Source organism: Pristis pectinata, chromosome 10 (assembly GCF_009764475.1).
Source record: "Pristis pectinata isolate sPriPec2 chromosome 10, sPriPec2.1.pri, whole genome shotgun sequence".
NCBI classification, from domain to species: Eukaryota; Metazoa; Chordata; class Chondrichthyes; order Rhinopristiformes; family Pristidae; genus Pristis; species Pristis pectinata.
The window spans coordinates 54,728,418-54,741,173 of record NC_067414.1 but is presented as its reverse complement, the minus strand read 5'-3'; positions in this window follow the sequence as shown (position 1 = coordinate 54,741,173).

The following is a 12,756-nucleotide window of genomic DNA, read 5'->3' as shown; positions in this document are numbered from 1 at the left end:
GGAAGTCATTCTGTTACAGTTTTTAAGAACTGGCAAATTTACAGTGCAGTGAATATATGAACATTCATTCATATTCCAACAAGGAGACATCTGAATTTAATTTTTTCACTGCCTGTTTTATAAAAAAAATCAAAGAATGGTAAATATAAAATAAACAATCAAAATCCCACAGAAGTACATATAAACAATGTGGGAATGATATAACGTTCTTGGAGTAGGTGTAGTGCACAATCACCAGTATGGAACTAGAATTAAAAAGGTTAAACTCGGAATAGTTTGCACTGTAAGGCTTGTGGATAGAAGATTAGGATATGATTAAGAACTGTGGAAATCTAGAACCCTTTCCCTCAAAAAGCTGTTGAGACCGGGTCAATTGAAAATATAAATCTGAGCTCGATAGGTGCTTATCATCTAAGGGTATCGAGGAATATGAAGAACAAGAGCTAAGTGGAGGTGCACATCAGATTGAACAGTGGATTGTCTGCTCCATTTTTATATTCTTCTTCCTGTAATCCTCATGACTTGTATAACCCATACAACCGGCTTTGTGCTTGGTACAATTAGTTTTATTTCCCAGAGTAGTATACAATATCTTCATGTTATGGAATTATCTAAAGACATTCAAAAGAGGTTCACGGCAGTATCATTGTGCACTATGAGATCAATGCACGTGAATATCCTTTGTTGTTTGCATGCTATTCTTTCCATTGTGGTGAAGGAGAGAACCAGTGGGTGGCAGTATTGTTTAATTGCATCTGCTGAGGTCTTCACATGAGTTTGGCACGATTATTTAGATTCACCAGTCACTTCTATTTTTCCATTTATAATGCATTACAAATACTAATCTGAGGCTGAAAGCCAGTTCCCCCTAAAAACAGAATGATAAACAGAAAACAATAAAATGAAAAAAAACTAACAAAAATTGTTGCCACAAAGTTTTATCCTACACTCACCACAGACTTTCAGACCACTTCATTTCTATTTTGAAGAATGCAAAAGTAATTCATAATTAATTGTAATGAACAAGATCTATTAAATATCTCAAACTTTTTGAAAAGGCACTTTGAATTTACTCTTTTTATCAGTGTTTATCTTACTCTAAGTTCACGTAGATTTTTGGTTTTTTGAAACTTTAGTTCAAGTATACACTTTTTTATTAGTTTGGAGTTAATGCTGGTTAAATGTTATTTTTTTTATTTTTTTGCAGCTTTCATCTCCCTACCCTTCCTTTCCTGAGGGCCCTGACTCTCGCAAGGATAAGTTCTGAGCTATTAACACCATTCTGACACTTCATTCCAATAAACTTGGTAGCTACGGTTTACAGATAATCAGACTTTACTACGGATGAGATCAATCCTGCTGTACACTTATATTCAGTATGGCTGCCTGTAACTAGTGGAGTTCCCCAGGTGTCAGTGTTGGGACCGCAACTTTTCACTTTATACATTGTTGATTTGGATGAAGGAACTGATGGCATTGTAGCCAAGTTTGCAGACAATACCAAGAAAGGTGAAGGAGCAAGTAGTGTCGTGGAGACAGGGAGTCCGCAGAAGGACTTGGACAAGTTGGGAGAGTGGGCAAGGAAGTGGCAGATGGAATACAGCATAGGGAAGTGTGGGGTTATGCACTTTGGTAGGAAGAATAAACGTGTAGACTGTTTACTCACAGATCATCAGATTTTACTGACCCATGTCCTCCAGATCTGTGCTACTTAATGGGCCATTGCTCAAACTGCATTCTTTGTCCTCCTGAAATCTGTGACCTACCAATGCAAATATGATTTCACATGGTTGCCTTGACTGCTTTGCCTGTGGAGGTCAGGGTCATGGTCACTCTCGGCTTTCTAGCCTTGGGACAGTTCCAGACTGCTGCTACTAATCTAGCAAATCTCATACCAAACTCCATTCTCAAGGAGAGGCAAATTCAACTATTTTTCCTTAAGCCCCCAGGAGCTGGCAGAGTGGGCGCAGTCTGCATTTCTGGCTTCCCCAAAGTACAGGTTGTTATGGAGATCTCCCTAGCAACCTCCTGTCAGGAGCAGCTAGCTGGAGGGCTTCCAAGGCACCTTTTGCAAAGAACATGCTTCCTGTGGACATTAATCATCACTAGCCATTCCAGGTTCCTCTCACCCACTAGGAGCACTCTCCCACTCACTTCCCACCATTGAGCAACCACTCTTTCAACGGTAACACTCTCTTGTAGTTTAAGGTGTGTTGTTTGTATTGTGGTATGTCCCATTAAGCATTGGCTGAAAAGGTGCTGCTGTTTTTTTACATGTTAAGAATTGCAAGGACTTGCAACACACCAGTAGGGAACACTGACAGTCAAAGAATATGTGTGTGACCCACATAGATGTTTTAATGCCAAAAAATGCAAGGGACAATTTATTGAGCTAATGAGTTTTTAGGAGGGTTGCTCAGAACTGAACTCAATACTCCACATAGTGTCTGACCAAAGAATCTGGAGAACTGAAGTTTCAATTCAATCCTATATAATTCAATACAATGCTGGAATATAAACCAGAATGCATCATTGCACATCTTAGTTTTTGCAACTTTGGTTTTGGTGATTTATGTACATTAGCCCCTAAATTTCCTTACTTCACCACAGCTTCTCGTCTCTCAACATTTGCAAAATTATCCCATTTGTCTTTCTTATGTCCAGAGTGGATGAGTGCATCGTGTCCTGGCAGAACTCCCATAGCCAGAGTCTTTGCAAATCCTTAATTTTCATGTGTCTTCTGGAACACTCCATTTCCATTTGCACTACAATTTAACCATTATTATTCCATACAAATCCTGGTCCTATCTAACTTTTGGACTCCATTGCCTTTTTGATATTACCAACAAGGAACCTCCTCAGTGGTACATGTGTCCCTATTTATGAGTGGCTCAGGATGGGAAATGGACAGACAGCATGCAAGTGGAAGAGAATCCTGAAAGTAGAAGGTGTGACTTGTTAATCTGTTGCTCATACTGTTTTGGGGCCAAGGATTATCTGTTTTCTGCTTCTTCATCAAAATGGTCAGCTCATTCATGTATGCCCTCCAGTGCTGCTCTGAATAGTCAAGTTCAAGGTTCCCCACTTGAGATGTTGCACCAGTTCCAGTGCTGAATTTCCCAACCAAAGCAGCCAACTGCCTGCCAGGGATAGTACTGTGCAGGTAGCTTGCCAATTCCATTCAAAGGATATTTGGCTGTCAAAACAGCTTGGGCCTCCCACTCCTAAACCAGTAAATGCCAATGTCCAAATTTGAGACAGGTGCGTGCCTGCTTGCAGTGGGTGGTTCAGTAGTGGGGGCCAATAGAAGCAGAGGAGGTGGGTGTGGATTGCTCAAGAAATTCAATACTCTGAACTAAAACATACCTAATATTCCTTGGAGAATCTAAATGCTAATACCCTAACTGTCTTGGATTTTTGTCAGGAATATAAAAGTTGATTTTAATAAATAAATACCTACATGAATGAAAGGTTCCATTGTAACATCCATTTTTAACGATGGTAGATGTGAGGGTGTGTCATAATCACGAGTTATTTCTGGAATGCTTATTCTTAATTTTGAAAGTTTTGTTTGGATCAGACATTTGCGATACAATCCAAAGTGAGTCATCTTAAAGATCAGGCCATATTTATATTTCTCCTGCCATCTTTAATTTCACTTCTCTTTATAGGAAATTAAGTTTTTCAAAGTTGTTATCATAAATGTGCCCAATAGTGCATCCAAAAACTAGCTCACTTAATGGAGGAATATATTCATTCCAATATTACACTTTAAACATCTTCATATAACACTGTTTACAGGATGTGGTTTATAAGGTAACAAATGGCTATGAAAATAGATGTCATCTGGGGAATAATGTTCCGCTAGACCTACAATAAACATGTGAGGGATTAAATAAAGGCAGGGTTTTCCTGATCATCCATTGGGGAAATGGTGCAAAACTGAAGCCACAGAAGCCAGGATGGTTTCAAATTTAATCCCTGGTCTTTGCTGAGTTAACTGTTCTCAGCTGAGCCAGTTAGAGGAAGTAGAATTATCACCCGAGTCCTTGGCTTGGGAGAAGAATAAAATCAACCAATTTTCTGATCTTCATTTTATGCAGTGTCCAATGCTGAAAATATGTTGACTTTATACCAAAATTATCAAAAAAAAGGCCAGACAATCCAGATGGTCTGTTTTAGTATTTATTCTTCACACAGGCCTCTTGCTCCTAGATTATCTAGTTCTATCAACCTGTCCTTCCATTCCTTTCATCTTCATTCTTATTGAGCCCTTTTAGAATGCATGTGGTTTCTTTGATACCAAGCCTTGACTACCCAATATAGTGGTAGTTCCTTATTATTATCACCACTATCTGAGGAAGAAAGTTTTTTTGTAAATTTCTCATTGGATTCTTAAGTAACTAAAGCTCTGCTTCTATTTGAAGCAACAATTCACTTGTATTTCATTCAACTTAATGCACTAAAATCAGGTTTAAAATTAATTAGGAACCATTTTTCAGAAACAGAACTGTGTAGGTATTTCATGTGTGATTTTAGAACTCTGCGTGAACTTACAACTTTTAATCATTACTTGGAAGGTCTGATGTTTTAATCTTATGTACATTCGAACTTTTGCCTTTTAGAACAGCAAAGCCTTAATCGAACTGTTGAACAGAGTGCAGGAGGGATAATTAACAAAACATTCAGAGGTAGGTAGCCTAAGTAACACCATCGAGTCATAAGTTATTAATCTGCTCAAGTGAGGTAAGACATCTGAAGAGTCAACAGATTAAATATTTGTGTTAACTATGAAAACATTTAAGTTCTTGGCAATGCTATGGATTGCCCTAGTGAACTATTATTACCCAGGCTACTGGATACATGAGGTATATATATTCAACACCATATACATCATATAGCATAAACTTAAGCTTTTACTAATTTGTTGAAAGAGCCTCTAATTTATTAAGAGTTTTGACAAGTTTCTTAGCCAGTCAAAACTCCTTTGAACCACTCTTGGCATTTTCTGTTGATCAAGGCAGCAGCTCTCAGTACAGTATTCTATTCGTAGCACAGTTTGCAGTTTCTGTGAGGTCCTTATCCAGTAAAATACAACATTTTCAGTTTCTACATGTGGATCGTAAAAATACTATCAAATAACAGGTATGTTTAAGCAGCATAGAATTCCTCTGGTGCGCAAAAGTCCAGTGCAAAGGTGAAAATGTGCACCGCAAGAAGTCGGGGAGGTAGACAATGAAATATGATCAATATGCTTTTTTTTTCTTATAATGTCTCTTGGGGTTGAGGATGACTTATTTCCGCTACAGTTGTAAGCTGACTTAATGAGTCCCATGTGGAGTCTGCAGACTCATTCACAGAAGGAACAGGTGTAGATTGACAGGGCAGGTGTACTTTGGATTCTTGCACACTCCTTCTACTGCTTGCACCTGAGCTCTATGTGCTCCTGTTGGAGAGACTTTGCATGCTTAGTACCCTCATTAATGCTTCTCCATCATTTCAAGAGATCTTGTGTTGGAGATTTCCACGAGTCAGTGAGAATTTTACAGTTTTTTAAGGTTTTGAGAATTTCCTTGTTACTGATGCAACTTAAAGAGCTTCCTTTGGCAGTCTGATATCAAGCTTGTTCAAAGCCTGTTGTGGTAACAGTGCCTCTGTAAGCCTTATGATCCCTGGTCTTGAGCATTAAAATAATTAATTCTGGAACTTAAGAGAACAAATAAAATTGAAATAGAAAATTAGAGAAAAAAATAGTAGCCTTGGATTTTGCAGTAATAATTGCAGCTAAACTATTTGCATTCACTATATTACTTCATGAAACTAATAATAACTTGGAATGTTTTTGTATCTATAGATTACTATAGAAACCCTAAATCCGCTCTTGCTTTAAAACACTGTGAAAATTTTACACTTAGGAATGTAAAGTCTAAGTGAAATTTCAATAGCATGTAAAGCCATAATTACAGTTTAGCAAATCCTCTGGCTTAAAATTAATTCTTTGCATGTGTACTGTAACTTCCTTACATTGAATAATGCCAAAGGAAGGATATGGTTGCTCATACCTGAGGAGCGGGATAACTTGGCTTGGAGTCAGTGTAACATTGATTCACCAGGTTGATAACTGGGGTGAGGGAAGCTTGCAAGATTGTGAGAAAATTGACATGATAAATGCTGAATGAGAAATACAATGATTTCCTCAGGCTGCCAATTCTACAACTAGAAGGCATAGTCTTGTGCAATTTAACACCAAGAACTGAGATGAGGAGCAACTTCTTTCCTCGGGGTCATGAATCTTTGGAATTCTGTGCTTCAGTTGATTCATTTTAGTCTATGAAGAGAACAGAAAGAACAACCTACATTTATATCGTACTTTTAATGACCTTCACATTCCGTAATGAGCTTGATAACCATTAAGTACTTTTGAAATCTTTATCAACTTGGATAGTTCCTCAGGATTGAGGATGAACTACTTTACCTTCGTGAGTTTTAAGGTGGTTGGTGAGGTTAGTGGGGGAGCCACAACCTCCTGCACATATGGGGCATGAGGACCCTGATGGGTCAGGAGGCCAAGTGGTTTGTGAGATGGTGCACTTCTATTCTGCTCATGCAGGTCCTCTATATGCTCCTGACCCAGGGCCTTGTGGTTCTCAATGCCATCTCAAATTGTCCTTCTCCACTTTGAGTCATCATTGGTTAGAAATTCCCAAGAGTCAGTTGGGATGTTACGTATCCTAAAGGTGACCTTGGGTATATTCTCTTCCTCTGTCTGCTTGGTAATCTCTCCCTGTGCCAGAGCTCAGAATAGATTGTCTGTTTCATGAGTCCAGTGTTGGGGTTGCCCAGTGTTGCCTGGAGTGTGACTAGAGCCTTAATACTGGCGATGATGACCTTGGCATTGGTTCAGTTATCCTTCTGGTGTATTTGGAAGATTTTATTGAGAAAGCATTGGTAGGATTTTCCAATGTCTTCAGATGCTCGCTGTAGGCAGTTCAGGCTTTGCAAGCATATAAGAGAGCAGGGTTTAGTGCTGCCCAGTGGACCTTGAATTTCATGCCAGGTCTGAGGTCCTGATCTTCAAACATCCTTTTTTCAATCAACCGCATTAATAGTTGATTTCATCAATGTTTGTCTTCCCTGAGGGTTGGCTCTCAAGATTTGGGAAGTGGTCCATGTTTTTCTGCATCTCAATATGAACATTTATTATCAGATGGCAATGTGGTGCATTGGAGGTTGATAGAGGAGGTTTGTCTTGCAGATGTTGAGTATAAGGTCCATCCTAACATGGTACAGTGAAATTGTTGATAAGCGTTTGGAGTTCAACCTCTTGAGTGTGTACGAACACAATTGTTGACTGCATACTGCAGCTTGACTATGGAGGTTTGGGTGACCTTGCTTCAGGAGTGTAGTCACCATAGGTTGAAAAGCTTCCCATTAGTTCTGAAGATTACCTTAATTCCTGTTGGGTGTGAGATAAAACATTGCAGCAGGAAAGATTTGAGAAAAGTTTTGGGGCAATGACACAGCTTCGTTTGACACAATCTTCACTGAAAATGCTTCTGTTGCAGATGCTTTGGCTGGTTTCATGGTTTGAATGCTGTAGTGGAACGAGCATAAGATGGCGATAAATTTGGTGGGAGGCTGAATTTGATGAAGGTACTCCACGGTCCCTCCCAATTGATGAGTCAAACTCTTGGTGAGGTTGAAAAATACCACTTTTAGTGTTTGATGTGGCTCTCTACACTTTATTGTAATTGTCATGTCGTGGAGATCATGACCACTGTATCTTGGATGGATGGAATCTACAGTGCGATTTGGGGAACAGCTGTTTGGCCACTGGGAGGAGGCTGTGGAGGAAGACCCTAGTGGTGATTTGCCCTGTGGTAGACAATAGCAAGACCCCTCTGTAGTTACCAGAGCCAGATTTGTCTATGGCTTTGAAGGTGGTACCAATAATTGTATCCCTGTGGCCGCCTGGTATATGCTTCTCTTTCCAGATGTTGTATTGTGGAGGGCCAAGGCTGTCACATGACAGCACTGCCCAGTACCTGGTTGAAAGACACACCACTGTCAATCAAGGCTTGGCTGCACTCCACCCATCAGTACACACCTGACCATTGGCCCCTTTAATCACCTTTGTACCTGGCCTCAGGCCATTGGTCTCCAGTGATTGATTAGTCCTTGCTGGCACCGGGCATTTGGCCCTTTTGAACTACCTGGGCTGGACCCCCACACCACCCCCCCCCCAGCCCTCCAGCACTATAAAGAGTGTCCCATGTGCTGGGTCGGGTCTCTTTGTTGCCCCGGAGGAATCATGAAACGACGCTGGAGAGACCACTGGTAATCTGTGCACTTCCACAGGGTTTGAAGCGTCTTAAGTTAGTATTCCTGGTGGCGTGGAGCCGTGCCTGCACTGAGTCAAGGGTGGCAGGTAGCATATTGCTTTTCCTTGATTGTTTGTACCCAGTTCGTTTTGTGTGTGTGTGTGTATTTTACCCTTGTTGCGATTTTCCCAAGCTCGCTATCACCGGTGCGCGCATGTGTGTGTGTTGCCCCATTACCTTTTCCCCGCGTTTGCCTTTGTAAATAAATCATTTAACTCTAAGGCTGTGTTCAGAGTCCTTGTCCTTTGAGACCTTGAACTTGTTTCACAACAGATATGAATGATGAAATTGTGGTTCATTACTGAAGCTCTTGATCTCTATGTTTTAGGATTTCATTAGGGATACTGTCTTAATCCAAGGTCTTGCTATTGGTTAGAATTCGCAGCAAGTCTGGCCTGGATAGAACAGAGTCATGATTGAAGAGGTCTTTCATGTGATCCTTCCAGCAGGCTTGTCTGTCTCTAATGAGTTCACTCTGTTTTTAGCTTTCTGTGGAATGGGGTTTCGTTTGTTGGGGCTGGAAATGGCTTTTATAACACTGAAGAACCGGCATATGTGATGGCTATTAGCAAATTGCTGAGCCTCCTCTGCTACCTCTATCCACCATCTGTTCTTCAGGTCCTGTTTTTTCTGCTGGAACTCCACCTTCAGGTACACTGTTATCGTGTAGGAAATGTGGCAGCCAATTAGTGCATAGCAAGATTTCATGAACAGTAATTCAATACCTGCTAAACAATTTGTTTTCATGGGAGAAAAATACTGCTCATTTAAACCTACCATGGGACCTTTTAAATGCAAATGAGAGGGCAGATAGGGTCTAGTTTATCATTCATTTATAATACGCTTGTGAGTTTTTTTTTGGTTATGGTTAGGTATTGGAGACTAGCGTCGTGCTTTAGTTTCAGAATTGTGAGGACTTTCGCTGAACCACAGCTGATAAATGTAGCTATTTTGAATGTTGCATCATTGTATAAATTGTTGATATAATTAACGTAGTGTTGGAGACGCTGCCTCCTGAACCTAATCCGTTTCAATATTTGGCAATTTATAAAAATTCAGAAATTAAAAAAAAGCTAGTGACATTTAATCAATTAAAGGCCATGGTTAAATGGAACACTTACAAACTAGAATCAACTAACATAAACATAATTGATTGTAGCTTGTAATTACTTGACTGCAGTTTTCCCCAATTGCAATTCAATTATTAAGTTAGGAGATCACACTGAGAATGCTGCACACTTCACTTCGGGAGCTGAACTCCTAGATTTTGCACTATAAAACAGAGTATTGTTCACTGCAGGACCACCTGCAAGCTGAACACAGAATGCATTTTCGGTTAGTTGGTGCCTGTTTCTCCTCAGCTCCACCAACACCCAGGTGTTTTCACAGCAGCCCTTGTGCAGTGATTTTGGAACCAAGTCCAATTCCTGTTTGCTTCACTCTTGCTTTCCTGAGGTGTCAAATATCGAGAACCTGTTCCAAATGCCAAGCTAAGCAAAAAAAAATGACTGCCAGAATAAATGTTTTTTTGTTCCATCTTGGCCTTCTTAATAATTAGCAAAGCGGTATATAAAAAACAGGTAACTCAGTACTCATTGAACAGAGGGGAATTTTGGCAGAGGATGGAAAGCTGGCAGTGTTTCAGGGTGATTACAGAGAAGTGAACTGGTATATAGCTCTGTATTACCCACATTACAGGTCAGTAACACAGTGGTGAAACACTAACCACATAACCTTCAGAATTAATTGCATAAGTCAACAATATCTCCTCTTTTGCATTAACCCCTTGTAAACAATAGCAACATGCCACAAACCTCTGAGCATATCAAAATAAAGCAATTTTAGCACAAAGGGAAATCCAAAATGAAAATGGATTTTACACCTGGATAGTAGCCTTTGCTAGCTTGTTAACTTGGCTTAATTAATAACATCTGGATTCTGAGTCAGGTCCCATTAATCAACACATAATCTTGTCTCATGCCTTGGTACTGAAAGAGTGCCGTCTTTCAATAGAGATGGTAAACCAAGAACTTCTCTGACTGCTCAGGTGGACACAAGGGATCCTAAGACAATGTGGGATTGTGGCAAGAAGAGTAAAAATATTTTACAGATATTCCTTCCAACATTAGTTTCTTTGTCAACACCATCAAAAATGGATTAACTGCTGCACTTTCCTGGAAAACAACACTGGTCCTAAAACTCTGCCAGGGAGTCATCCCAGCCGTTAGCCTGGAAACATCCCAGCCACTAAATTCACTGTTGACGCCACACAAAGTCTTTGGAGCTATAGAATGAGTCTGAAAGAGCAGAGAGGTTTGTAGATGAATTAACTGTGCATCTTCTACTTTCGATCTGTTGGGGGCTCTCTGATCATTAGTATCATCCCAAAAGCTCATCCTCATTGCCTCATGATTGCAATCATGGAATTTTGGCTCCAGAGATTATAGTTTAAAAGTTTATAAGAGCTTTAGGTCTTCTATGTGCATGGTAATATACTATATAAATACAAGCTGTATTATATTCTTCTTTTTGCTGAGCTTACACCCAATGAGCGTTTTTGAATCTGAGCATAATCATTGAGGTAGTCATTCTTATTTGGTTGCCAGCACTAAATAAATGTGCATGCATTGGCTACCAGTTATAGTCATCTCTGCACATTCAACGATGTTGCCTTGTTGGAAAGGCTTTGAGGAACCGGTAGGTGAGTTAATCATATCAGGATACCCAACCTCTGACCTCAGAGAATTACAATATTCATGCAGCTGGTCCAGTTGAGTTTGTGAACGATGATGATCCCAGGATGTTGGTGGTCGGGGCTTGGCAATGGTCTCATTTGTTAGTGGCGGTCATTACTTGACACGTGTCTCATGAATTTTTATTACATGCCATTTATCAGTTCAATGCACTTGTTCAAGACCTGCTGCATGTAGGGAAGGATTGTACATTATCTGAGAGCTGTCAAATGGTCTGAGCAATGTCCAAACAGCAGTGAACATCTCCAGTTCTTTTCTTATGATAGAACAAAGGTCAATGATGAAAATAGATGGAACTAGGAAACTTGCCTGAGGAATTCATGAACTGATGTCCTGGAAATGAGATGATTGGCTTCCAACAACCACAACCATCTTCCTCTATATGGGATATGACACCAACCAGTAGAGAATTTGATTCACATTGACTTCAGTTTTGCTTGGGCTTAAAGTCATAGAGTACTACAACACAAAAACAGGGTCTTTAGCCCATATAGTCCATGCTGACCTGATCTGCCTAGTCCCATCTACCTGCACCCGGACCATATCCCTCCAAACCCCTCCTATCCAAACCTCTCTTAAATGTTACAACTGAACCTGCATCTATCACTTCAACTAGCAGCTCGTTCCACACTTGCACCACCCTCTGAGTGGGGAAGTTTCCCCTCAGATTCCCGTTAAGTATTTCACCTTTCACCCTAAACCTATGACCCCTAGTTCTAGTCTCATCTAACACGAGGGGAAAAAACCTGCATGCATTCATCCTATCTATATCCCCCCCATAATTTTGTATACCTCTATAAGATCTCTCCTCACTCTCCTGCACTCCAGGGAATAAAGTCCTAACCTATTCAACCTTTTCCTATAACTCAGGTCCTCAAGTCCCGGCAACATACTTGTAAATTTTCTCTGCACTCTTTTAAACTTATTGATAGCTTTCCTGCAGGTAGTTGACCAGAACTGCACATGATACTCTAAATTTGGCTCACCAACGTCTTGTACAACTTCAACATAACATCCCAACTCCTGTACTCAGTGTCCTGATTTATGAAGGCCAATGTGCCAAAAGCTCTCTTCATGACCCTATCTACCTGTGATTCCACTTTCAAGGAATTATGGATCTGTATTCCCAGGTCCCTTTGTTCTACTGCACACCTCAGAGCCCTACCATTCACTGTATAAGTCTTAGCCTGGTTTGTCCTCCCAAAGTGCAACACCTCACACCTGTCTGCATTAATTTCCATCGGCCATTTTTCAGCCCATTTTCCTTGCTGGTCAAAATCATGTTGTAAGCTTTGATAGCCTTCAGATGTTAGTCTTTTGCACATATAGAGGATAAGAAGAAAAATTTTGGCATGGGCGCATTAAGTACCCAACCACATACAACGATTGACTTTATGATAAAATTCAAAAGCGTGGCACATAAACATTATGCTATGTGATAAACTTCTAGGCTGTAATTTCTTATGCTGAAAAAGAGGACTTAACGAAACAGCTGTGTGGCACAGTGACATAGCAGCTTGTGCTGTTGCCTCATAGTTCCAGTGGCCCTGGGTTTATTCTTGATTTCAGGGGCAGTCTGTGCAGAGTTTAAACATTCTCTATATGACTAGTTTCTTCCCACA